At 51.0% G+C, this 27,992-nt stretch overlaps 1 pseudogene; it reads left to right on the forward strand.

Annotated features, from left to right (window-relative positions):
• Positions 1-2,117: 2,117 nt before the first annotated feature.
• LOC127023473 (centrosome-associated protein CEP250-like) overlaps positions 2,118-27,992 on the forward strand; it is a 37,618-nt pseudogene continuing 11,743 nt past the window's right edge.

Consider the following 27,992-nt stretch of genomic DNA (forward strand, 5'->3'; position numbering starts at 1 on the left):
TCCTGTAGCGCTATAATACTATCTGCAGTTTCATTAGTGGCTTTTTTCTAATTCTGTTGACACATTTGCAATAGCTCTTTGTAGTTCAACAACCCCTAACCATGGGATAAAAGCTCTTACAGGCAGGTGGAACTCAGTGCCACACTATCAGAGGGTTGTAACGCTTTTTCTCATATATACCAGTAGTTATCAGCTACAGAGGCAGACAAGATACTGGTTCTAACCTGTGTGGGTGGTATTAATGCACTTAGAATACACTTCCCATCCCAGGGTGTGGGTAAATACTTGAATGCCCTTTCTCCACATATCCAATATTGCCCTGGTAGTTGTGTCAATAGGGTAGTATAATCTGGAAATAAATCTTAATCATGTAAACGGTTTCCTGTAAAAGGGTTGGTATGTGCTGGATCTGGTTGTTTAGGTAAACCAGTAAGGCTTGGACCCAGATTAGATGACTCAAACCAATCAGGATCCCATAGGAAACCAAAATTCTATAACCACCTTTACTTTGATTATGGCTTCCTACAGAATACCAAGTTAATTAATCTGCTGGAAACCCACCGCTTGCTCCTTATGGCAGCCACAATCATGGTTTCTTTGGCCAAGCAGGTCATACATATACTTATGGGAATATATATTCCCATATCTTTAGAGGAAACAACACTAGAATCCTTTATAGACATTTTAGTTGACTGATGATCAGTCACACTGCCTATCTGAAGACAAAACCGGTCCTTGTCCCTCTCTGAAACGTTACAGCACTAGAAGCTTGTGGATGACTTTATAGAAACCATAAAGCAAACCTCATATCAACGCTGGTGGAATTCTTGCCTACAACTTGGTCCGTACCCTTAGGACCAATCTGGGACACAGTATACTCTCAAATTGAAGAACTGGAATTCTTCATCACCAGCTACGAAAAAGCTATTACATACCAAAACCAAGTGACTATTGCTATCAAACACGATACTGGCCGGATTGTCAGAATCACAACAAAAATTGAACAAACTGTTGGGACATCATTGGTATGACATTTCATCAGAATCTGCTGACTTTTGAAATGGTATAGACTAAACTTCCAAGCTGGAAGGTATAAAATGTCAGGTTATGCAAAAAGCCTTTGAAGCAGATCCAACAGCAGCTGGACTACTCAGGCTTTTCTTCCCAGAGTGATACAGGGGATGCTCGCACCATGACAGAGGAGGAAGGATGAGCAGTCTCACCCTTGGCTTTTTTTTTTTCTCGTAAGTGCATGAATTAAGTGTTACGGGTTGTAAGTTATGAAAACTCGTGACTGGAGTGGTGAGTGAGTGAATTCGTGTACTAGACGAGTCTGGGCAGAGGGGCCTGAGCCCTGTTTGTCGGATTTCTTCATGAGCTCTTCCTGAAATAAAGCTTACTTCACGGAGGACGTTGTCCTGTGAATTTGAAGTTTTCTCTCCCCTACGGGTTTTTCTGTCACTGCTTGCAGCCTGTCCCGCTCGTGCTGCAACGCAGGGGGAAAAAGATGCGGTCATTCCAGCTATACACGCTTGGTTTTCGTACTAGGTCGGACCTCCTGCTGCAGTGGCAGTCAAGGGCTGAAGCTGGAGCTTTGAGGAGGAAGCTCCAGCTGTTGAGGTGGCTTCCCTGTGCGATGGAGCTTGTCTGGTGTCACTGCGGGCGCAGCCTTCTTGCCCGGTGTCCCCGTGCCCCCCCCCGACCCTCCGGTGTCAGGGACTGCTTCCTCCCGCTCCTGCTCTCCCAGACTCCCCAGGGCGGGCTTTTTGCCCCCAACGTTCTCCGGGGCCCTTAACGGTCTCTGAGCAGAACTCGCTGGAGCAAAGCGCTGCCGGGGCGGCCTCTCCCCCGCGGCAGCACCGCAGCCCGGCGCGGCACCGTCAGCGAGGAGCGAGGAGCGAGGAGCGAGGAGGGAAGCGCTGCCCCAGAGCGGCCCCGAGCGAGCCCGGCTCTCCCGCCCCGCGGCCCGGCTCCCGGTCGCGCCGGCGGGCAGGGTGAGCCGCTCCGCCCGCCCCGGCAGGCGCCCGGCCGCGGCCCGGGCCGCCTGAGCGCGGTCCGCCGGGGCAGGCCGCGGAGCAGCCCCCGCCGCGGGGCCTGTCAGGCGGCGGAGCGCGGACATGGAGAGCGGGGGCATGGCGGCGCGGAGCCAGGCCTCCCTGCGGCGCCGGCTGCAGAGCTCGCAGGAGGCGCAGCACCGGCAAGCGGTGCTGGTGCGGAAGCTGCAGGCGAAGGTGAGGAGCGGGGGCGCCTGCCCGGGGGGGAGCTGCCCGGGGCCGGGCCGGGGTGCCCGGGCCGCCCGGGCTGCGCTGAGAGGGGACTGGGCGGCGGAGAGCTCGGGGGCGAAGGCGCGGCCCCAACGGGGCCTTCCCCGGCGCTGCCGCGGGCGGGACGGCGCCGAGCCCGGAGCTCGGGGGAGGCCCCGGGGAGGCCCGGGAGCCGCCCGCTCCGCCCGGCCCGGCCCGGCCCGGCCCGGCCCGCCCAGGCGCGCTGGGCGCCTCGCCCTGCCGCTGTCAGCCTCCCGAGCCTCTCGTTCGGTCTTTGCCGCCCTTGACTGAACTTTGCCGCCTGGCTTGCGAACGCCTTGGTTTGGCCGCGTTAGCAGGGGGCTGTCCCAGAGGCAGGAGTCGAGCCGGCGGGGGTGGTTTTGGGCGGCCCCGGGCAGAGGCAGGCAGCTCGGGCCTGGTTGGCCCGGGGCGCAGGAGCGGTGGCAGCGAGGAGGGTGCCAGAGCTGGGCGGAGGGTCGGGGCAGGCCGTGCCCTGCCCGGCCCAGTGCCCGGCGGTGGGGTGCGAGGTCAGCGCTGCTGTCTTTGCGTAGAGGCCGTTCTGCACTGGTGAGGCACTGCCTGCTTGACTTGCCCGTGCTTGGTCTTCTTAGCCCGTTGGAAGTACTGATTTGGGGTCATGGTGGCCATAGCCCAGGCATGGCTAAGTCTGCCTCATCGTTCTGCTTGCCATCGCCGTCTGAGGATGAGCAGATAGCACTCCGTGGAAAAGAAACCCTGTCTCAATTTCTTTAATGTTAGAGAAAGCGAAGCTTCCCTATGTCGTAACGACTTCTTGTTGACTCTGTCGGCAGCACTGTGAAATACACTTCGCCGTGCTTGGGCTGTAAAGACTTAGAGGAAAGCTAAGGCAGGAGGAGCCGAGTCTGTTCCACACTGCATTCGCTCAGCTTCATTCTCTGTGTCCATCTAGGTCCTGCAGTACCGGACTTGGTGTCGAGAGTTGGAGCAGCAGCTGGAAGCAGGAGGGGTGAGTGCGCAGGTTGCTAACTAAAGACAGCGTACGTAGCGTTCGTTAACGCAGACAAAAAGCAGCTCCCCACAGCAATGACAGAGGGAAACGAGATTTGGCTGCCTGAGGGTTTAAAGAAGCGCTGTAAGTTTGCCTGTCAGTGTTGTGTCCGGTTGCCATTCCTGGCGCAGCCAGCGGTCCCAGAAATGCCCGTCCAGAAAACCCTACGAAGAAGGATTTTAATGTTGTGAAAGAGTGCTTTATTGCTGGAGTACCATTTGTGCTAGGTGTCAGGAGAGGGCTCTGCTGCCTGTTACATGCTATGGCTGTCTCTGAAAAAGAATCGGGTGAAACATAGCGTTTTGGAAGGCAAGAATGGTGGCGTTCAACATACGGAGCTGGCTCAGTGCTTTTCTTTCTGCTCTGCGGCTAAAGTAAACGTAGGAAAGAAAGGGTAGGAGGGTAGGAGAGTATTCCCAGGCTTCAAGTCTAAGGGAGCGCTCGCGGTCACGAGCTGAGGATAGCTAGCTGTGAGAGTGCAACAGGGGGAGACTGAGGAGAGCTACTCACACTGAGTAACGCCCTTCCCCTCCCTTCCTCTCCGTAGTCACGACAGCGTTATGCCTGGAAGAAGGCACGAGCTCCTGAGATACCAAACAAATGGAGGGGAAAGCGATGGATGCTCACAGGAGTGAAGGGGACACAAGAATTTGACTAAACATTTCCTTTCTTCTTCAGGGATCCCTTCCAGGCAGGCGGGAAGCCACAGAAGACCACAGCCTGAAGAAAGCACTGCTTCAGTTGGAAGAGGAGCAGCAAAGGTAAAAGGAAGAAGTGTTGCCTCATTCTTGGTGTCCTGGATGCTCCTGGAAGTGAGGGCCAACCTGTCAGTGCCACCTGGTCTCCCCAAGGGCAGCAGTTGGGCAAGCTGTTTTGAAAGGAGAAAGGTCCCCAATCCGTTCTGTGGTGCAGTAACAGTGTTGTGTGCTGCACGGCTCTGTTTTGAGCGGGGGGTTGTTCCGGGTGACCTCCAAAGGTCCCTTTCCAGCCTAAATTGTTCTGTGATTCAGGAGGTGAGCTACTCAGCAGAGCCCCGTCTTAGGTTGAGAATCAAGCCCTGACATCCGGCGTTTTCCTCTTTGGTTTTACCTGAAGAGCACGTCCTGTGCTTGTACCAGAGTCTTCCAGCAGAGCACTTAGCACTGCAGGCATCTTCTGCCACGTTTCTTTCTCTGCTTTTCTTTTTTCCTCTGCCCGAGAGATCATTGTGTGTGGTGTAAAAGGCACCTGTGTGCTGTGTTACGTATGTTGCAAGCTAATGCGGGAGAAGCACAGCTCCTGTTTTGATCCAGCAACTGAGTTTTGTGCTTGTTCACAGGGCAGCACAGGGTTCTTGAAATTTGGTTTGTGCAATGTTTCCTGGGTGGGATATTAGTCTGTGGCCCCAGAGTCATTAGTGCTTGACTTTTCACTTTTGGGTTGAAAGTTTCATATAAAGCTGTTTCCCCTATGTATATGGTGCTGTCTTTGTGGTGTGCAGTTTGCTGGATCAACAAGGTGGGGTCTTTGCTACAGGTCTTACACAGTGTATAGGACAAGGAGAGGGAGAGGCTTAACAAGAAGGTGAGGGCAGCGGTGGGTACAGCATTGCAAGGGAAAAGGACATGGCAACTGAGAGAGGAGAGTGGAGGAAGAGAGGTGGTCAGGCCAACGACAGAGAAAGATGATGCATCCAGCGATCAGACAGCGTGAAGGGGAGGCAAGACGTTAACTGTGGGCATCGTCAAAGTTGAAGAGGAAGGGGGCACCGAAATTGTGGACGGGAATGGAAGGCTGAAAGCAGGAGGAAGCAAATGAGTTTGCCATCACAGAGAGATCTTAGTTAATCCTAGAAAGCACTTCTACCACCTCTCAGTTTGACAACGAGGTCGGTGTTGAGGGAGCTGGAAAATCCCGGGGATGCTGCTTGTGGGTAGCAGTTGTTCAGTGACCTCATTGCTGTTTGTCCCTTTCCAAGGTGCGAGAATCTGGCAGAAGTGAACACTCTCCTGCGGGAGCAGCTCGGTAAAGCGAATGAGGTTAATTCAGCCCTCAAAGAAGATGTTGGAAAACTGACGGCAGATTGGATGAGGGCCCGGGAGGAGCTGGAATTGACGGAGAGTGAATGGCGCGGTGAACGTGAGGTAAGGGTAGGCTACGGGAAGGTCAGACGTGATGCCAGAGTGGAATGAGAATGCATTTCATTTCTGGCATAGGGAGCTTGCTGTGTGCAAGTTGTGGCTGTGTTGAGGACGTATTGGTGTTGAGGAGCAGAAGACAGGGGTGTGAGATGGAGGAGTGTCAGCAGACTGTGGTGGGTGCTGGAAGGTGCCCACCTGCTGTGACCATGCCGCTCGGTCTTAAAGGCAAATGCTGGCTGTTGCTGGGCACTGTGGGGCAGTCACACAGGACCGCCCGTCTTCTTCCTCGTTCCTAAATCTCTGTCTCCAGCAGCGGAGACCGGAGGGGGGTGTGTGTTTTCAGATTCAGAGCAGCCGACAGAAGAACAGGACAGGCCTCCCTTCCCAATAGCCTGTTGTAAGCAAATCTGACACTGCTCTCGGAGGGGCTCGTTTTTGCCTTCCTCCCCCAAGGCTGTTAGACACCTCTGCAAGGCGAGGTGATGACTCGCGATCAGTTTGCTTTGCTGACAGCCGCTCGTGCAGGAGAAGTGTGGCCGTTCCCTTCCTTGCAGTCAGGTGGCAGGGCTGCTGAGGCTGCTTCTGTGGTGCCTCTTCAGTCCTCGATGCCCCTGTTGGAATTGTTGTGAAAGGAGACCTGGTGATGGTGGTTGTACTCTCTGCTGTCTGAAAGACTTGTAGAGTGACAGCGAAGGCTGAACTGGCATTTCTTTTTGTCTTTGCATGTTTAGCTTTATGACAGCTGCTTAAGGGGTGAACACAGCCGTCTGCTCAGCCTGTGGCGTCAGGTGGTAACCTTCCGCCGTCATTTCCTGGAAATGAAGACCGCCACTGACCGGTGAGTAGAAGTTAAGGCTCGATCTCTGGCAGAAGAAATGTAGCTTCCCTTCACAGCTGCTTTTTGAGCCTTGACGTTACTTCAGTGGCGGCTAAAGACAGCACTTCTCCTTTGGTAGTGTGAAGCAATGCCATTCAGCGTGCTCTAGGCTATCTTCAGCATCATTTTGTTTGATGCTGGTTTTCAGATAAAACTGAGGGGCTCGGGCTATAAGCAGTGCAGAGGCCCTGAACAGATGGACTTGACGACGTTGATGTTTGGGCACATTAACACAGACACGGGCACACGTGGACACGTTGGAAGAGACTCGCCAAAGCTATGCGTGCAGCATGTAGAGCGTTCCCTTTTACAGGGTGATTAAAATCTGCCTTAAATCTCACTGGCTTTCTTTTCCCACTGCTCCTGATGGACAGATCCTTCATGAATATATATTTTTTTTTCCTTCCTCATTTCCAGCTTACATTTATTCTGGTCAGTTCGCATCCGCTTATTCCTGTACCAATATTGTTGAGAGAAAGAATAGCTTCTCTACCCTGTTATTGCATTTATCCAGTTTATTTTGCTTAGTTTGATACCTCCTTTTTATGACTGTTTTGTTGTTCTTGGGCTCTCTGCTCTGAGGTTCCTTTCTCACAGTTGCCTTCTACACAAACAAAATCAGTGTAGCCATAATAGTACATTCTTCTGGTGTCAGCGTGCAATTTCAAACTCTGGGTTACCGTCAGCCATTGACCTTATTTGATTCTAAGCTTTCCTTAACGTGTAGAGTATGCCTGACCTACTAGTTAGATCTTGTGTTATTTGTGCTTTGTTACAACATTCTAGGCTTATTCTTACACCACCTTCCCGAAATGTTTATTATGTAGATATTGTCATGAGCTTCTTAGAAGTCCAAGTGTTGATAATAATAGGTCAGTTAAGGCAGATCCCCTAGGTGTAAAAGCTGGGGACCTTGGTAAAGTTCCTTACATCTATTAATGATAATAGAGTATGTTAATAAGATAGAGCAGGAGCAACAATTAATAAGACTAATTAGAGGTCCTTGAAGCTTTCTGGCTGTTCCACACATTTCTTCTTATCTCTGTGGAGAGAACAGGCTCATTCCTCAACTATCCGGTAGACTCATTGCTCCACTGTCCAGATGTGTCCTGATCCCAAAGTGTCAGATGAATGATCGGTCCCCAGCGAAGATGTCGTCTTTCCTGCCGGCTTTTGCTGTTGCGCAATTGCATGCTTCAGAAGTGAGTCAGGTGGTAAAGCTGGTGTGAACATGATCTCTTTCTTGATTCTTCTTCAGAGATTTGTCAGAGCTGAAGACAGAGCAACTGAGGCTTTCTGGATCTATACTTGTAAGCTGCTCCCGCCTGAACTCTGGCGTACGGCTCCGGGAGTCCGTCAGTCTGGGTAGACCTGTCCTGAAGGATGAGGCACAGCAGGAAGCGGAAGAGGAAATAAGCCAGAAGACTTGGGAAGCGATGCACTTACAAGTCAAGGGGACCTGGAGAAGAAGGAGCTTCAGGAGAGGTAAATGTGTTTTAAACTTTGCTGTTGCCAACATTATCTTTTGCGGCTGCTGCTTGGATTCATGGATGGGCTGTGTTCGCGTTTAAAACACGCCCATTCTGCACAGCCTTGTTTCTGTCCCTAGTCAAAGTATGGCCTTCAAGAGAACGGATAGAAAAAACCATCTGACTGACAAGCTCGTGTCTTGTCTTACACAAGACTGGAAAAGAGATTGCATGTTAGAGTGTTTTTGCTGTTAACTGATTCTTGGTGAGAGATTGAGACCAGCATAAAGAGAGCTCTGTCTCTTGTACAGCCCTTTTGCTACCCAGGGCTGTGCTACAGGAGTTGGGAGGCATTTGCCCAGGACCATCATGTGCGCTGTAGCACCTCTGTAGTGACGTTTCCATGCCAGACTGAGTGCAGAAGGCCTTTGGGGCAAGAAGTGCCATTTTGCAACATCACACACAGTAACCCGAATCATCCTGTGATCCTATGATTATTCGAGTGGAAATTCATACACATCTCCCCGAATAGATTGCAAGCTCTTTCATCAGTTCACTGCTGAAGGCAAAAGTAATTGTGGGACTATTAGTCTGGACTTTAAAAGTCTGTCTTACCCAAAGAAGAACTTGGGAAAGTCTTGCATCCAACGTATGAAAGAGGAGAGAGAGAACTAACAGGCAGGAAGCTGTTAGCTGCCTGAAAGGAGGTTGTAGCGAGGTGGGTGTCAGTCTCTTTTCCGGAGGAACAAGTGATAGGACGAGAGGAAACAGCCTCAGGTTGCACCAAGGGAGGTTTAGACTGGATATTGGAAAAATTTCTTCAGCGAAAGGGTTATAAGCATTGGGACAGGCTGCCCGGGGAAGTGGTTGAGTCACCATCCCTGGAGGTAGTTAGAAGATGTGTAGATACGGAGCTGAGGGACGTGGTGTAGTGGTGGACTTGGCAGGGTTAGGTTTACGGTTGGACTGGATGATCTTAAGGGTCTTTCTTTTCCAACCTAAATGATTCTGTGATTCTATACGCTTGGTTTTGGAAATGAGAATGTTTTTACATTAAAAACTTGTTGGTCTTTCCCCTTCTCCTAGGCTGAAGGACTTCGCTGCACTTGAAGGAAAACATGCGTTATTACAGAGTGAGTTGGTAGACGCAAGAGAGACACTGGAGGAATCGCACCTTCAGAGGGATCTGCTGAAGCAAGAGAAACATCAGCTTACCATGGCACTGGAAAAGGTATGGTCACCTTATTCCGAGGCAGCACTTGTGGGAGAGGCAGTTGTGATAGCAAGACCAGCACCGATGCTGTCTCTGGCAGTAGAAGACAGGGACAATGTTGTTCTCCTTCTTGGAAAACGGTGATGAGACCACACAGGCTCTTTGGTGTAGTTAGTGCCCGCGTGCTTATTGGGAACACGGAACTGGGAGTGTGTCAGAGACACAAAAGGGGATCTGGAGTGGCTGCTTCAAGTCAGGGATTTTCCTGTCTTTGTTCTCATGTTGTTCTTTTGTCTCTCCAGGCAGAGCAGGCAGTAGCAGAGTTGACAGGGGCTCAGAATAAGCTGAGTGCTGAAGCAGCTGATCTACGTGTTGCAACAGCGAAGATGAGCAGTATGAATGAAGCCCTTGCGCTGGATAAAGTGCAACTGAGCAAACTTGTGCTGCAGGTGAGCAGAGCTGCCAAAGAGCTTGCCAAGGGTTCGTCTCCAGCTGCTGCTGCTGCTTCTTTTCAGACTCCTTGCCTTCCGACAGTAGGACTGTCTGAATATGGAAATGTTGTTCCTTTTTCTGTCCAAGCCAAACCTCCTACAGAGTCAATCTGACTGTATCTTATTTCCTCTGTGCTTCTGTGAGTGTAGCTGGAGCAAGAGAATGAAGCTCTGTCAGGCAAAGTGGACGAGGTGGAGAGAGCAAAGATCTCTGAGCAGGAGAAGCTGACCTTGTGTGAACGAACAAATGAAGAGCTCAGCGCAGAGAAAGCCCACCTGGAGCAGCTGCTGAAGAAGGCAGAGGAGCACCAGGAGGGGCTGCAGGTAGAGCTGAGGAGAGTGGCAGAGGAGAAGGCAGAAACCCAAGAGAAGCTCAGTCAGGTGAGCCCAAAAAGCGGGTGCTTTCTGGGTGGGCTTTGGGCTGCTTGGCTCAGTGAAGCTGTATCTGTTGGCTTCTGCGGGGTTTTTGTGAAGGAGACGCTTGGTAGTGCTGGAGGTCGGAAGGCTTTGTTTACTTCCTTTTGGAAGCGTGTTGCTGGCTTGCAGAGAAGTTCTGCAGTTCTCTGAGTTGTCCTCTGCTTCTACAGGTTACTTTAATCCCCCTGGCTGTGCTGGCCTCTTTTTTGGCTTTTGAGAAGCTGCAGGGAGATGATTGTGTCCATGAAGCTGAGTAAGACTACTACTCTCACGTGTGGCAAAAGAAGCAAACGGCATAGCTCTTCACCCTTTTTCTGAGGCAAAAAGCCCCGGGGCTGCCTGTTTCTATTTATGCTTCTTGTTGTGAAGTCTGCAGCTTTCAAAGCTGCATTTGTTCGAGCCTAGAGAGCGGGACAAAGCTGCAAGTCAATGTCTGCTGTCCCGTCCTGCCAAGAATGGGAATGACACCTTGAAATTGTTGGAATTGTATTTTAAGACACACACGCAGCTTTGAATTGCTGGAGCCTCTTTAGGCTTTGAGGAAGAAGATGAGAAATAGGGGATGGCACAGGACTGTTTTCTCTGGACTAACTGATTTCAGTACCCGGGAAAAAGAGCTTGGGAGAATCGTGTCACTGGAGGAGACTAGGGAGTTTGTCATCGTTCAAATGTCAGTTTCCATAATGTGCAGTCCTGGGTATTAGGGGATAACTTTGAGAGGAGAATTGGTTGTTTCTGATGGTCTGTTCTCTGTTAGACAGTCTTAGTTTTGGAGTCCGTGGTATGTTTGGCAAATACAGAGCAGAGGTGTTAGACTGAAGAAAAAAGCTAAAAAATCAGGGTTCGTCTTCAAGCTTGAATACCGGCGAGGTATATTAGACAACTTCTTTGTGCAAGACGCGTAAACGGTATGGTTGACATGAACTACTGTACAAACAGAGTCTGCCATCTCTTTGGCCACATCAGCCAGACATTCCGAAATCGCTAAATGACACTGCTCGCCCCAGGGGCCGTTGCCCTGCCAAGCATCACCTCATTGCATCCAACTGCTTTACACACTGCAGTAGGTGACGCTTTGATGGGTTGGGTTTTTTTCCTAGAAGGAGAAACCATGTGTATTTTCACTTTCTTCAGCGAGCAAAGTTGCTTTTGCTCAACTTTGCTGAAGTTGTCCGTCACTGGCATAGATTCGGATAGAATCGTAGTTTGCAAGGTGGCAGTTCTGGAAGATGCAGTATTTTTGCATGAAAACAGGTAGTGTGGGGTATGTACGTTTGCCCGGAGGGAGCTGTCTGGTCCCAGGCGACCCAGGAGGGCCTTACACATCACTTCCAAGTGAACAGTGCCAGTGCCTTTTGGCAGCCCAGGGTATGAGTGCGGTATACAGCAGATGCTCTTAACCTTGCAGCCCAACGTCCAGGAGCTCTTTCTCCTCCAGCTGATTCAGAAGCGGCACTGGCCGGCTCTGCCCAGGACTCCAGAGAAAGGACTCCAACTGTGTTTTGTCCCGCTTCCAGGTTTACCGCCAGCAAGAGTCGGCTAGCAGTGGTCTGGAGCAGCTGCGCCAGGAGTCCTCTCGCCAAGGGCATGCGCTGGCCAAGGTGTGCAAGGAGAAGGAATTGCTGGTGCACGAGAAGGCTGCCCTAGAGGTGCGACTGGCAGCCGTGGAGCGGGACAGACAAGGCCTTTCAGAGCAGCTGGCAGAGGCCAGGTAAAGGCGGGGAGGAGACCCTAGGCAGGACATGATTTAGTGTCTTACTATAAGGTGGCAATTACACGAGATTATTGCAGCTGGCGTGCTTTCCAGCTGTTTTCACTGCCATGGACAGAAAATGAGGAATGAGCAACAAAAAAACAGTAGCATGATTTGATGTATTTTTCTGGCAGCTAAAGCTAGCAAAGCTCTCCTGAGCTTGGGTCTGTTTCTCCTGCGTGAAGTCAAGCAAGATAATTCCAGTAATTCTGGTACTTGGCTTGATTAGTTTTTTTATGTATCTAAGTAATTTCTCGGAGCTGCATTGCATTTTAATGCAAATACCTTTTTTTACAGTTTTCCGTACTCGGGGTAGGATCTCGACCATTCTTACTGAGTAACTCCTGTGGTGTCAGGAGCAAGAAACTCCTTTCTCTCCGTATTTGTAACTTGCAGGTCGGCGAAGGAGACCCTGGAATCCAGCCTGTTTGAGGCTCAGCAGCGCTTATCTCAGCTGGAGATCGCCAGGAGTCAGCTTGAAGTCCAACTTCACACCGTCACGCAGGCCAAGGAGGTGATCCAAGGTGAAAGGCTCATTGCTTTGTTTCTGGTGCTCCCCCTGCCTAGGGGAGATGGTATAAAAATAGCTCTCTGTCTGCAGTGCTTCTGAGGAGTGAAGGAGCTGGAGACAGATCCCTCCTACACTGAAATTCAAATGGCTTAAGGTCAGTAAAGTCAGAACCACTGTTTGGGCAGGCACTGAATCTTGCCATTTGTCGTGTTTGCAGGGGAAGTGAAGTGCCTTCAGTGTGAGCTGGAAGCGGAGAGGACTCTGATGAGGCAGGAACGGGAAAACATGGCAGAACAGCTCTTGCGGACAGAACAGCAGTATGACAACACCCTCAGACTCCGGCAAGCTGATCATGAAGTGGAAATAAGCAAGCTCCTGCAAGACCTGGTAGGAAACGATACGCTTTTGAATTCTTTGAGCAAGGTTTGTGGGCTGGCTTGAGAAGAAGAATAGCCTGAGCGTGTGAAATGGCAGCAGTCATCTGTCATAGGCCACACGTTGCTAGGCCAGGCAGCAGAGCCAATGGCTCCTACTTGAAGGCACGTGAACACCCACAGGACTCTGCTGGGACAGTAACTGCAGCCCCAGATTCAGGGTGGGCCTAAGACGAGTTCAGCAGAAGGTTGGGTGGTCCCCACCCAAAGCATGGCAGCAAAGGGGCAGGAGCTTCCCGGACTCCTGTCTACCGTGAAGCGGACTCCTGACATTCCTGCCAGCTGCAGGCACGGGAACTTTGTTCCTTTCTGTCTGTCCTTCCGCGGTTGACAGAGGCATTAGCTTTGGGCTAGAAGCGTATGGAACAGGGCCCTTGTCCCTGGTACTTCAGTTCGTGGCCTGTCTTGTGACTAGGGCATCGGGGTACTGGCCTCTTGCTCACCCTGCAGTCCCTCAGCATCTGTTCCTTGATGAGAATGGAGTTGAGCTTTGAAAACAGAGACTCTGAGAACAGAGAGAAATCCCGAGGCGAGAGGTGTTGGGAAACAGGCAGGCATCAGAGAGGGGAAGGTGACGTCTCCTTTTCTTCCACCTGCTGACCCTCCTTTTAAGTTCCTCGATAGGATGTGGTTGATGGAGGGCACAAAGCCACTGTGGTGCGCTGTTCTGGTGAGGGGTTGTGGGAGGGATGAAGCTTCCCATTTTTTTGAGGAGCTTGGCTGGGACTCCGTCTTGAAGTCTTTTCCTGCCCTCATCAGGCAAGCGAGCGGGAAGGGCACCATTCAGAGGTCCAGGAGATGCTGGAGCAATGGGAAAAGGAGAAGGCAGAGACAGAAAGGGAGCACGAGAAGAAGCTGTTTGATGTGAAGCAGGAAGTTGCTACCGTGCAGGCTCAACAAGAAGAGGAACGAACCAGAGTCGAAATGCCAAGCAAGAGGTAAAGACTGTGAAGGCAGAATTTGTGTGGTTTTTTTACTCTTCTGGCTCCTTATTGGCAGTGCTTCTCTGGACACTGTCCGTCTGGGTAGAAGTGTCTCTCAGCTGCCCTTTGTAAACAGGAGTGATGCCTTAGCAACCATGAGAGCTTTGTGCCACGAGGGACAGGGCCTCTAATGCGAGAGGCTACCAGAGGGTAGGTTTAAGAAAGGCAGGAAGCGCCTTGCCGGCCTGAAGAGAACGTGAACACCATAACTGTGTCTCACAAGGGGTGAGCTCAAAAAGGAAGCCACCTGCGCAGCAAGGATAGAGCTGTGGGAGGTGGCTGGATATCGGGCTGCTAACTAGGTGCAAAAGTCGCTATTGAAAGACACACAGGGCACAGCAGGAGACGAGAGATACCCTCACCAGCAAGGCAAGACACTGGAGAAATGCCACACATTTTCCTGTTAGATGGCCAGGAGTTTGTTGGAGATTCAATCCCAGAGGGACCGTGGATGGACCATGTTTATAGTGCCAGTTCCCTTAGGAATCTGTGCCTCCAAGTGGGCAGATAATGACCTAGGAGCCCAGCAGCATAGGGCTTTGAGAACGTGTGAGCCGTCAGTCTTTGAGTCTTGCCGCACAATTCTGCGTGGGAGTTTGAACCCGTCTTCTCTTTATTTCTGTGCAGGTCCTGCTAGAAAGGAGCGTGAGAAGGATGCTTTATTAGAGACGCTGCTCCAAACTCAGGGAGAGCTGAGAGAAGCCTGCCAGCAGCTCCAGCAGCTGAGGCAGGAGGTGGAAGAGCAGCGAGAGAACGGGCAGGTAGTCTGACTAGTAGGGTAGGTTGAGGAACGGGCCGTTGGCAACTGGACGTAAGCTGCGGGAGAGGCTGAGAGCGCCAGGTAACAGAGTGAAGGGCAGTACCCAGGACATAAAACATAAGTCCTGGACTGAGGAGGCAAGGACTACTGCAGGCACTGAAAGCACAGAGCCTGGGAAGCTCCAGAGATCCGCAACAGGAAGGCAGGGTTACAGTGGAAGCAGAGCTGGGTAGCAAAGCAGAAAGAAGTGGCTGAATGAATGTGATTTTGAGACAGAAAGAGGAAAAAGCTGGGCCTGATGGCAGGTCCCAGTAGCCTGCTCTCCATTTGTGTTTACAGAACATCACGGCAGAGCTGCAAGCAGAGCTGCAGGAAACTCAGAGCAAGATCGAGGCAGTGGAGAAGAGGCACAAGGGAGAAATCCAAACCGTCAAAGAGGAAATGAATATCCTCCTTCAGCAGCGGGATGCTCTACAAAACCAGGTGACTGCAACAGCAATAGCTACTCCAGTCATCAAACAGGCCGTCTCTCCACTTCGTGCCTTTCCGTGGCAGAGCAGCAGGCTGATGGGGTGATCCCTCGGACTGCCACCATACTGTGGTCTCCATCTCAGCTGCTCCGAAGGAGACTTACAGGCCAGCTGAATCTCAGCTGCCGCCCTGGACAGATGGCCTAGTGCTTTTGCCTGTTTGCCAGCAATCATCAGCATGGATTTCTGCTGGTCTTGTTACTGCTAGCCTTGGTTTTTAAGGTGGTTTTTCAGATGACCATGGTGACCCACTGAGATTTTTAAACAAGTCGGCTGTATCCATTGTGAATCTGGTACTCTCGTGCTAGGGTGGAATTTCAACAACTTCTTTCCCTTTCCTCACAGTATACACTATGGCTGACAGTGACAAGCTGTAGTCTTTGACTGCTTTGTTTATGTTTTACTTGAGGTGGAAGAGTTGACATCTCAGCTAGCAGCCTCCGAAGAGCCTCTAAAGAAGGAGGCTGTGACTCTACATCAAGAGGTGGCGTCTTTGGAAAGGAGACTCGAGAGCACTGAGAAGCAAAGAAAGGATGTCCTGGTGAGGCTGGCAGATGCCGTGAAGGGCCATTTCTTACATGTTTTTTGGCCTTCTGCTAATAATTCTAAGGAGCAACTTCTTCCAGTGGAGAGCTGATTTTGGGTGGTCTCGTACAGGTTCAGTCCAAATCTGAGAAGATACAGAGTGGTTGTTTTTTGGTTTAACCTTTCCAATTGCATTGTTCTGAATAAGTAAGGGAAGATGCCGTAGTCATAGAAAACTCCGTGATGATTCAGGGTGTTTATTTTCCTCAATTCTGAAGATTTCTGCCCTCGAAGCTTTAGTCAAAGTAATTTTCAAACTTGTCTCTATTTACATTGCATAGCTTGGGCAATTATTTGTGTCCAAATCCATATTTAGATTTCTAAATATCTGGATCTGGAAAAAGGGGTGAGAAGACAAAGTTTGCTAATGATGGAGAGCTGTTCAACGTTGCCCATCTGAGAGCAGACAGCGGGGGAATAAATACAGACATTTGAGAAACCAAAGTGCTGATTCGGCTAAATATGTGTGCCAGCAAGGGGAAAACTAGTCCTGATTTCAAACACTGAATGAGAGACTGTGATCTGACCATTACTCCTTCCAGAGGGCACAGTGGGGTTCTAGAGGATGGTACCCTGAAAACTCTAGACAGGAGAGGTCCAGAAAAGACCCCAGCACCCCCAAAAAAGGGAAATCAAATGTTGGGGTGGTTCTCTCTTCCCTTCCTCCCTAGCAGAGAGAACAGCATCATGCCACTGCCTAAATCATGCTTAGTCTGGGCTTTAAATCTTGGCTGCAGTTCTGGGAGCTCCTCCCCAAAAGAACACACTAGAGCTAGAAGAGGTTCAGAGAAGGGCAGAAAGGAAGGTGGGACTGGCTGAGTCAGCTGGGAAAGACGCAGCCTAAAGGGTGGCGCGGGAAAGGTCTGCAACATCCCGAGAGGCAGGGAGAGGGGGGCAGCACTTGGCTGCCACTGGAGCAGGAGTTCCAATCGAGTACGAAAAGCAAACATACACAGACGGCATTACTGAATCTTTTCCTCCCTGTTTTGCAGCAGGAACGGGACAGACTGCAAGCACTTAAAGAAGAACTGGTATGGGAGATAAAACTTCTTCAGGAGTCGGTCACAGCCTCTGAGACCCGAGCGACTACAGCAACAGATAGGCATCACTCCCTTGAACAAGAACTCCACACCACAGTGTCTCTCCTAAAAATTAAAAATGAGGAACTGGAAATGCAGCGGGAGAAAATCCAGGTGCTCCAGAAAGAGGCAGCACAGGGAAAAGCTTTGCAGGAGAATCTCACTCATGTGACTGCCATCCTGTCAGAGAGGGAGGGAGAAATGAAGGTGTACCAGGAACAGATGAGACTGCTGGAAGAGCAGAAAGAAATGCACAAAACTGCTCTGGATCAGATTATTAAGGACGTAAGAGAGAAAAACCAGAAGATTGAATCCCAGCAAGAAGAGATACAGGAGCTGGAGAAGCAGCAGAAGAACAAAGGATTGCTGCCAGCAAAATGAGCAAAGACCTGGAAGAGAGAGACCAGGAGATCAGATCCCAGCAAGAAGAGATACGGAGCTGGAGAAGCAGCGAGAAATGCAGAGCACTGTGGTGAGCAAGATGAGCAAGGAGCTGGAGAGAAAGGACCAGGGGATCAGATCCCAGCAAGAACTGATAGCGGAGCTGGAGAAGCAGCGAGAAATGCAGAGGACTGCTGTCAGCAAGATGAGCAAGGAGCTGGAGGAGAGGAGCAGGAGATCAAATTCCAGGAGGGGAAAATAATGATTCTAGAACAACACGGTGCATCCCAAGTGAGAAATCTGCAGGTGGATCTTGATCATATGAAAGGAAACTTGAAGGAGAAAACTTGGAGCTTATGTCTCTGACTCAGCAGATCCAAGACCTGGAAATGGAGAGGGAACAGGTGAAATCTCTGCACGCAAGCTTGAACACCTGAGGGCAGCTCTTAAGGACAGAGAGAGTGAGTGTGAGTCTCAAAGGGATCAGTTAAGCCTCTTGCAGCAGTACAAGGAAGAGCAAGAGGGCTACCTGCAAGAGCTTCATGGTAAAGTAGAAAAGATGACGCTTGCTTTTATCTAAAAAAGATCAAGAGCTTGAGTCCCAACAAAAGCAAATCCAGGAAGCTGAAGAAGGCATGGCAATGCAGTTAAGGACTGTCCGGCACCAACTGGAGCAGACCTTCGAAGCCTTGAAAGAAAAGGACAGGCTCCTGGACGTCCAAAAGCAACAAACACGGAGCTATGAGGAAAAAACAGAAGAACGGAGATGAGCGTCTTACACAGAGACTTAGAATACACTACGGCAATACTGAAAGAAAAGGATTTCATGATTGAATCTCAGAAGGAACTGATTGAGACCTTCCAAAAACAAGAACAAGACTCTCAACAGCAGAAGGAAATCCTGCAACGTCTTGAAGGGCACTAAAGGAAAAAGAGCAAGAAATTGTATCCCTTAGAAAGCAATGTGAGGCATGCAAGGAACAGGAGGAAAAGCACGAAGCTGAGCAAACAAATCTTCAAGCAACAAAACTGACTCTGAAAGAAAGAGAAAAAACGATCGGGGTTCTGGAGGAGGCTATCTCTAAGCTTCAACAGCAAAAGGAGGACGGATCAGATTCGCCTGAAACCGTTGCAGAGATCGGTCGCAGGCTGCAGGCTTAACCAACGAAGAATGAAGAGGTTAGGACATTCACAGAAGAGCATAGAGAGAAGCTCCTAGCAGAAGCAGCCTTGCACGAGAGGTGGAACACAAGAGACCAAGGCTCAAGGTGAGCAAGAAGAGTTAGACGAGGAAAGAAGAGCTCTTCGGGAAGATCTCCGGCACGTTCAGCAGATGCTGACAAAGAAGGATGAAGAGATCAAGTACCAGAGAGACAGAGTCGGGTATTTAGAGAAGACTCTGGCAGGGAGAGAACAAGAGCTTAGGAGGCAGAGTGAACTCCTGAAACAAATAACATCAGCTTTGCGATGGAAGGATGGAGGGAGACCCTACAGAAACAAATCCAGAAACTCCGAAAATGGGAGGAAGAGGAAGCAGAGAAAGAAGAGAGTTCTCCAGGAGAGAGACCGTCTCTTGCAAAGGCAGAAGGAGCTAACCCAACAACTGGAAGATGAGCGGAAGGCAAAGGGGAAGAATTGGAGCGTGCAATTGCTATTTTGAAGCAGACTGAAAGCGGGGAATGGAATGGAAAGAGAAGGCACAAGCACTGACTCTCGCCCTTACAAAGAGTGAAATGGCCAATGGCACGTTGAGGGAAGAAGTAGCCGTCCTGCAGAGTATGGTTTCAGAGAGGGACACGGACCGGTTTCATCATCAGGTAGGCACTGTGACTGATCATCAGTCAACCAAAATGTCTATAAAGGTTCTAAAGCTGTTTCCCATAAAGATATGGGAATGTATATTCCCATAGATCCATGACCTGCTTGGCCATGGAAGAAACCATGATTGCAGCCAGCAGGCTTGCCTGTCTGTAGAGCTCTGGCCAGAGGCCATTCACCTGCTAGAACGTTTTCTGTCAAGCCCAGAACCACTGAAAAGTACTACAGCGCTGCTGTTAAAATTCACTCCGGTCCAAAAGCTGGGGACGGGTAATTGGTTCTCTCCTGTCTAGGCAAGCTTAGCCAACGTGTCGTGGTTAGGATTTGGCATGGAAAGGACAGGGCACAGTTGACCCAACTAAGTACAATTTTGTAGCGATGGCTGAAGAGCAGCCCTGATGGTGCTTAGAGGATGCTTCAGAGATTTAGATTTCTGAGGTACAGCTTTTCCGGTGTATTAAAACTAACGGAGTTCGTACTGCTGCCTGATCAGGTTAAAGGCTTCATTGCGCATTCAGGATGTACTCTCCCTGACTTGTTGATGTGGCCCTTCTAACCTTTCTGGGGCACCAGCTCACACAATCTCCTCTCTGTATGCCCAGCAGGCTACTGCAGAAGGGGAGCAGCTCTCGTGGCTCTCGGAGAAGAGAACTCCTGTCGCAGCGGCTGGAACATCTGCAGCGAGCAGTTGCAAGGCTGGAAGTTGAGAAGACTGAGCTGAAGCAACTCAATGCTGAGCTCAGGAGGACTCTTGAGCAGGTAAACCAGGCTTTCACTGCCTCTGCAAAGCCTCACGGTCCTCTGGAACACAACCCCTTTCCACAGACAGCGCTCTGGAGTCCTCTGCTTGTTTCCTTCCCTCTCCCACCTCCCCCTGTGGACACACACGTCCGTATTTTCTCTCTCTCCTGGCACCCCACTGCCTTCACAAATGCACATTCACTCCGGTACCACCCTTCTTGCCCCAGTGGCCCCATACGTCACACTGGACACTCTTGTGTCAGGATCTGCTTCCTCTCGCTCTTTCTCTTCCGTAGTCTACTTGGAGTGCTTTTGGCCCCGGCGTTCTCTGGTGCACTTAACGGTCTCTGAGCAGACACCTCCTTGCCGTGATGTCCAGAGGTCCTTTTGCTCCTTGTTTGGTGGCAGGTTTCTGTGACCCTTTCTCCTATCCAACGTGCAGGTGGAACGTGAACGAGGAGACTGAAGAGATACTGTAGTGGTCGGTCGCTGCCAGATGCGTGCGGATTTCTCTCTCCCGACCAGCACAAGGTGCCTGCTTCTCGACAGGTGAGAACAGACTCTTACTTGGTGGGAGGAGGCTCTGGCCATACAGAGGAACAAGGGCAAATCCCGGTGGCAGCAGCCCCCCGGTATAGACCTAACGCAGTCGAATATAGACCATGGCCCTGGCCAGACTGGAGGCCAAAACCAAATCCTTGCGTTTTCTTCACAGGAGTCGTCTCACACGCGCTGCAGTCGTCGATTAGCTGAGTTTGCAGAACCAGGTGAGGAGGAGGAAAGCTCTCATCACAAGCTGCTGGGGCTGTACTCATGGGCACAACTCTGCACGCTGCTACAGCCCGAGGCTTGTTTGGCTGTCAGGGAGCGAGTAACACCAGGCGGTGGAAATACCCAGTCAGACCCATCTGTTGGCCGTGGCCAAACACCATCATTCACCTAGGTCTAGTCTCTGGCTTGCCTAAAGGTGGGAGAGGGATTGGAGGAAATGCAGAAACTGGAACTCGCCGGAAAAGAGGGAGTATTCTAAGGCTGTTCCCCTTGAGTCTCACTCACCTGGTTGACTCCTCCTGTTTTCCCTTGGCTCAATTACCAGTGGAGCTTGCATCATATCACTGCGCATTCCCCTGCCAGGGCTGGCTGCCTGAGTTTCAACATCTAGTCTGCTCTGGCAGATCAGGGTCGCCCTTTTTATCTGGTTTGGCTTTATGTTGACAGACCTTGGTGGTGTAATTCCAAGGCAGCAGGTTCCATGAGCCATAAAACTCCTTTAGGAACTGCTTCTGTTATTTGAGTTCGCTTGCCAAGAAAGAGTATTTTCATGTTCCTAGCCTGAGGTTGGGGATGGCATTCCCGTGGGGAGCACAGCCCTCGGCGAAGCACACGTCACTTGGAAAAGAGAGGAGAACCTCTGACCTGAGCTGTGCTCCCCAAAACAGCAAAGCCCTGAGCGCTGCTCCCAGTGCTGGCATCTCCTCCACCCCAAAGCAGGCAGAGGGCAACATGCCAGAGCTGCTGTGGCCGCACTGCACTGCAAACCTGGGAGGAGGTGAGAGCAGCTGGGTCTCTGCCCCCAAAAAGCCCAGCAGGCACAACCCCGTGTTGCCAGGAAAGAAGAGAGTTGGAGGAGTTTCAAGGCCTCCGCAGTCCTTTAAGGCTCGTTTCCCCCCTGGGCTTGGTTCATCCAATTCTGCTCTGCTCATTTGTGAAATGCTCTGAAGGGAGGAAGAATGAGCGTTTTCGCCCTTTTCGTGTGCTAGCTGTCAAGTTTTGCAACTAGATCATAACAGAACAGCTCTTCAGTACCTTGTGTAACCAGTGGTGCTCCTGCCGAGGACAAAGCGTGTGGAACCGAGGCGGCAGTAGCCCAGATCTCTCCTTTGAAAAAAACGAGCTGGGTTACTAAATCCTGTAGGAACCTCTGTCTTTCATATACATGGAATGTCTCGGTGGTGTACGTGTGAATGGTATGCCGGAAAGAGACTCGAATTGTTGATAGTCTCAGGTCAGTTCAGGGTGACTCTGGGAACCTGTTAGTGCCCATTCCCCAAGTGGGACAAAGCGTTTGTCAGGGCTGGAGTTAGAGGGTGCGTCTTCCCTGACAGCCGGAACCGTGGAGCTGCGGATGGTCCTAACAGCGTGGGCTTGTCTGAGCTCGGCCTTTCGCCTCTTTCAGGTGTCCCTTCTGCAGACGCAGCTGGCGCAAGAACGCAAATGCAAGCAGGACTACATTGAGTGCTGTGCAAAGACCAGCCAGGAGCTGTCAGACCTTCACCGAGAGCTGTCTTGCTCCTTAGCAGCTGTGGTCAGGGAGCCCGAAGCTGCTGTTCTGGAGGCAGAGACTCGGAAGCTGGCTCAGCCTCTCTGAGCCTTCTTTTCCTGTAGAGGAGCAGCTGCAGCATCACGGGGTTCCTGTCTCGTGCCCTTCCCAGGAATGCATTACGTTTTGCTGTGGGAAACGGGCTGCGTTTGTTCTCTTTGCCTTTGCAAGCATCTCCTAGTGACGGTGGTTTTTAAAGTTTTTTTGAATAAAAGGAATTGTGCAGGACCGCACTTTTTCAGTAGGAAAAAGCAAGGGGTGGGTAAATTGGTGGCTTAGGAAAAGAGGATGCTGTTCTTTTACTTGCGCAAGTCAGCTATTGGGAGGTGTCGTAGGATTGAAGCTCTGAGTTCATGGCCGTTCCCTGTGAGGAGAGGGGGAAATGGAGGTGTTCTCAAAGCGAAGGGGGAAGAGTACACGCCAGGGATCGAAGGTGGGGCACGAGAGTGGGATTTTTTTCCTCATCCCTCCTTCCCTCCTCCTCCCTCCCTCCCTCCTTCCCTCAGCACAAAAAGCGGCGGTACTCTGCCGAGCCGCTTTGCTCTCAGCTCTGTCGCCGCGACAGCCAGCCTGAGGGGCAGCCCGGCTGTTCTCCGAAGGGCGTTAGTAACCAACTGCAGGCCTGTCAAAGAGGGAGGCAGCGGATGGGCTGGGGAGGGCGCGAAAGCCAGTGAAAGCCGCTCCCTGCCAGCAGCTTGGCCTCGGGGTCGAGCCCTCTCCAGCTAACCGATCTCGGCCCAGTCCGCGTCTCTCGGGCGTCCTTCCGAGGCCCGGGGGCCGTTGGCAGGGCGGGCCAGAGGAGGGCGAGGCGGCAGCGAGGAGCTTCCCGGCCCGGAGGCGACCGGGAGCGCCAGCCCCTCCCCGCCAGCCCCCTCGGCCGGCTTCGGGCCGCGCTGCCGGGCGGGCCCGGGGGCGGTGCCGGCCCGGCCCCGGCAGGCGGGTTTGGTTCCGGGCCGCGCGGCGCCATGGCCTCGCTGTGGCGGCTGAAGCGGTTCGATGCCTTCCCCAAGCCCCTGGAAGACTTTCGGGTCAAGACGTGCGGGGGCGCGCTGGGTGAGCGGGCGGGGTGAGGGCGGCCGGGGGCCGGGCGGGCCCGGGCCTCGCCGTGGGGCGGCGGCCGGCCGGGGGCCTTGCGGGCCGGCGCTGGGCGGCGGGAGGCGGCGGCGTGCGGGCTGAGGGGAGGCGGAGGCTGAGGCGGCGGCTGAGGGGAGGCTGAGGCGCGGCGGAGGCGAGGCGGGCGTGCGGCCGCGATCGGCGGGGCTGAGGGCGGCTCTCGTCTCCCCGGCAGTGACGGCTGTCAGCGGGCTCATCGTGGTGCTGCTTTTCTTCTCGGAGCTGCAGTACTACCTCCCCAAGGAGGTGAGGAGCGGCGGCGGGGGGGCGCGGCCGCGCCGTGCTGCCTCCTGCCCGCCGTGCCCCGGCGGAGAGGCGGCCCTGCGGGCCGGGGCGGCCTGCCGTGGCTGCGCACCCCCGCCGAGCCGCCGCCTCCTCCGCCGCCCCCTCCGGGCTGCCCCCGCAGCAGCTTCACCCGCCGCAGATGGGTTTGGGGTTTTTTCTTTCCCCCAGCCGGTGGCCTTGACGACGGGAGCGGGCTGCCCTCCCCGAGAGCCGCCCTGCGCCGAGGTGCTTCGATAGCAGGCCGAGACCACAGACCTTGGCAGTCTCCTTTGTGAAGAGGGATCGCAAGGAACTGTGCTGATGCTGCAGGGGGAAGTGGATTACATTTCAGCGTAACAGCTTCTGTGGCAGCTGGAAACAGTCCTCCTTGTACACCGAACCAAACCCCGCATTTAGGGTGCTGCAGTGTGCATCTTGTTCCCTGTACGTCACTTGGCCCCAGCCATACGCGCTCTTCCAGTCTGGCATTCTTATCCCCCTGGCTGAAAGAGTGTATTTTCCCTGGCTGACTGGTGACTCGACCCTTAAGCCTAAACTTGCACCTTACTACATTTACTTTGTGTGTGTGTGCATACCTGATAAACTATTTTAGTTGATGTATCAGTTAGAAGTTGTAGTAAGCGGTCCTTGGCTCCATAAACATCTCCTCTACAGTATTTGCATGTTATGACTCATCCTTGTACTTCAATACAAACCAGAAACGATTCTGGCAAAGTGCTGCAGTCTAACAGTAATACTGTCCTGACTTTTCCAAAACATGAGCTCCTTATTACCTTTACTGGGAGACAGTGTAGTTCTGTGGATCAGCATAAACGAAATTTGTTGAGTTGTCATCACTCGGATTTAACTTTTCTGTTGTTGAAGTTGAAAGGCTAAACTAAGCCAAGAGCTGAACAATCAGTAGGTTTCTCCTGTGAGGGTTTCTCCAGTTGTCATGGGAATGTGGTGATAGTGTTCTTACTGCTGTGTCACTGAGCAGCCTTTCTGTATTCGCAGGTTGTGACATTACAAATTTAGTGTCTGGGGACAACAACTATTTACCATTTTGTGTAACAGGTCCAGTATCCGTCACAGTGTACTGACTGGGTCTGCTTCAGACAACATTCTAACAAAGCCTTTATGCAAGTAACGTCTGATGGACGCTCCAGGAAGGCTTACAGATAGCCGGTTCTTTCTCTGGAGGCTGTTCTTGAGATGACGAATGCTACTCTGTTAATTGGTGTTATTTCACACCTCAGCAGGCTCTATGCATACCATTTCAGGTGGGCTTTGGGTGCAGGATGCACAAGTTCCAACACAAAATCGTTGCATTCGTGTGTAGAACACATTGTGCATTGTGTGTAGAGCAAAACGCGTACAAGATAGCGTTTCTAGACATGTCTCATCACTTTGAATCCTCTTTTCTCTTAGAGCTGGGGAAAGAAGAAGTGTTTGATCCAAACTCTTTGGATGCTGATGGCTGCGAGAGCTGTTGTGGGGCGGAGTCAGAGGACGTTCGGTAACCTTTACACCTTTTTGTATCTTCTTAGCACTTGAATTCATACTGTTCTGTTGCATGCACTTTTTTTTTCCAAATGTCTGTGAAGGTCTGTGCAATGAAATGCTGGGCACGTGTTCAGAGAATGATGAGAACTGTTGTGGGTTTGGTATGCCTTTGGAAGCTGCAGAAAACAGAAACCTGTTTTTTGTGGTGACCAAGGTGTTATCCAGAGGTAGAAAGTAATGAAGAAAGTTTGCCATTAACCGTCCCTCCCGTTTTGACAGTCTTGGCCTAAAAACAGAGAGAGGAGGAATAGAAACAGGCAGATGCTTTGTTCACACGGGGAAGTTCCAAACTGCTCAGAGCTGTGGGACATGATGTGGTTTTTGTAGCAAATTTCTTTGCCCAGGAGTGATCTGACTGTCTAAATGGACGGGCAGAGCCCTCTTCAGACTCAGGAACTGCATGCAAACAGCTTGCATCCTCATGCCAAAATCTCAAAAAGCACCTCAAGAAGCTCGAGCTCCTTCAGGAGCATTAGGCCACCTTTCAAGGTCCAGTCCCTGATGTTTGCTTTGTTGCTTTGTTGAAGAAGCAAAGAATCCACCAAGGATTCAAGTCCTGAGCTGGAGCCTCTCTTTCTAGCGATAGAGATGGTAAGATGGTGCTCGTGCTTTTGCAGGTGTTGTAATAGTTGTGGCGATGCCAGAGAAGCATACAGGCGGCGAGGCTGGGCCTTCAAGAACCCGGATAGCATAGAGCAGCGCAAGAGGGAAGGGTTTAGCCAGAAAATGCAAGAGCAGAAGAAGGAGGGCTGCCAAGTGTATGGTTTCCTGGAGGTCAGCAAGGTGAGAGACGGGTTTTGCTGTGAACCTGCTGCGTGATGGTGGTGCCTGTGAAAAGGCAGAGTCGGGGCGTTCCTCTCCTTTGCCAGCTGTAGGTGTTCCCAGGAGCGTAATATAATAAATAACCCCGGGGCCCAGCAAGGTGCTTGTGCCCGTAAAGGGGTTCAGTAGGAGAGTCAGGAAGAGCGGTGGGAAGGGGCTAATTGTCCGTTTCGTTGTGTGGGCTGGTCGGAAGCATGCCGGCTGGAGAAGCTTAGCTTTTCGTACCGTCTAGCTGGCGAGTCTTCTTGCCGAGGTTTCTGGAGGAGGAGAGGCAGCTTCTTTGAGGGGAGGTTGTCCCGCCTGGCCTTCTAGTCTTAAAACAGAGAGCACCAGCGGATGCTGGAGATAAGAGCAACCACCAACTTGCCAGCAGAGGTGCTGGAGAGAGTGAGATGTTCTCTTCTGTGGAAAAACAGTGGAAGCAAGGCTATTGGAGTTGGCTGTCAAAGCTGAAAACGCTCAGAGAGGTGGTTTTTGCAACTGGTGTGTGAAAATGTAGTCCGAGATGTACCAGGTAACTAGCCTGTCATTTGGCGGGTTACCAAACCCAGAACACTTGGACATGCAGGTTACGTCCCCAAGTACCTTCTAGAAGTCAGGCCCAGGCTAATTTTTTTTTTTTAATGCAAACTCTGGATTTTTTTACGTCTTGGTGTACTTTTCCTGGAGACCACCTTCTTTGTTTCTGGAAAGGAAACCTTTTACTCACGAAGCCAGACGTTGTGATTTGAGCATCATCGTGGGTACCGAACCGTTCGGGGACCCTCTCTCACAAAGTGTGATGAGCAGGAAAGATTCGAAGGGGCATGCTGGAGGTAGCGAGGGTCCCAGGGTGGGTGTCACGGGGGGAGTTTCTGGGGGCCGTTGTTACGCACTTGGAATATTGCACATCTCCATTCTCATCAGGTCTGCAGTTAACACAAGCAACAGGCTTGCGCAGACATCGAAGGTGCAGTGTAGCACGTGAGCTTGGGACATTCCGATCTTCCAGGGGAGAGTGTGTATGATGCTAGTAAGTGTCAGGGAGGACTGGCACCTAATAGCCATATCCCTTTCAAATTCCAGGATGAAGTTTTAACAACCTTTTTCTTTTTGGGTTTTTGCCTTGTTTTGTTTTGTTGGTTTAGTGCTTTATTTTTGCATGCACCTTATTTTCATGGGTCTATACATAGGATCACCGTTGTTTATTGTATCAAGGGTTTTTTTTACCCTGCTCACTTTCCGTCTCAGTTATTTCTCCATTCCTTTTCTGTGATACTGTTTTGTATTTCCTGCAGCAACAGTCAGTTCCCTCACAGTAGGGTTAATTCCTCTTTCTTCCCATTTATATGTCCACTAAAATAATTTGCATAAAACAGTTATTATCAACACCAGTATGTAATTATGGCTTTCACATGACTGCCTGTGAGGAAGAGGGAAATTCATCCCCCTGTTGGGACAATAGCTGCTGATATTGTCACCTATGAAAATGAGTTGCTTGGTGTCTATCTTCTTTAAACAAACATTTACAAATCCAAGCACTAGTACGACTGCTTTATTTATATAGGTTCAGACCTTTTAATGAAAGATTACTGTCTCCTGCAGGTAGCTGGAAATTTCCACTTTGCCCCAGGCAAAAGTTTCCAACAGTCTCGTGTACATGGTATTTTCTTTTGCTGTTTATTGTGGCCTTGAGCTTCCAAGTGTACCTGACCATTTTTTTTAGTATCTTTGCATTGTTATCCATAATAGTAACAGGACTGCTTCAGGGAGGACATTGTTGAAGTTTTGTTATAGAGGTTTAGAACCATCATGAACCAATAGCAAAATGGTTTCTGTTGGTGCTGCCACATGGGTGTGGAAGAACTTGGAGGAGAAGGAGAGCCTGCCCAGAAACAGTCTCACTTGTTCTACAAAACTTTGCTGCTCTGCTGTAAAACAGCCTCCAGTGAGGTGTTCAGCCCAGGAGCTGAATATCAGTATCTCTGGAAGGGATAGCTTGGAGAATGCCTCAGGAGAATTTCAAAGCAATTAGAACTTTTAGAGTAACATGTAAGTTGTAAGGGACTTCCTCAAGTATCTATATAAATGCACAGTGGCCAGAGCAATGGTAGTAGTTTATGCCTCGTATCTTTAACAGGAACTTGATTAAAAAGATTTGTTGTTTAATGGAATGTTTGCAGTTTCCTTGATCAAGTTTTTGAAGCGTGAAGTTTGTAGTAAAGGTTTCCGAAGAGCTTTAGTTTCAGCCTGATTTTTTTCCCCCCTTCCCATCACTCATTCCAGTTTAACCTGCTACCACTGAGGCAAAGGTCAGGGGAGAATGTGAATGTGCTTTGTGAGAGTAGCTAGTGTATTTGGAGAAAAACTAGCAAGCTTTTGAGCACAGTTTCTAAAGATTAAATGAGAAACACTTTTGTGCAAAAACCTTGCCTGTTTTTCCCCACAATATTAGTTGTTCTAATGAAATAT

Source organism: Gymnogyps californianus, chromosome 17 (assembly GCF_018139145.2).
Source record: "Gymnogyps californianus isolate 813 chromosome 17, ASM1813914v2, whole genome shotgun sequence".
Classification (NCBI taxonomy): Eukaryota; Metazoa; Chordata; class Aves; order Accipitriformes; family Cathartidae; genus Gymnogyps; species Gymnogyps californianus.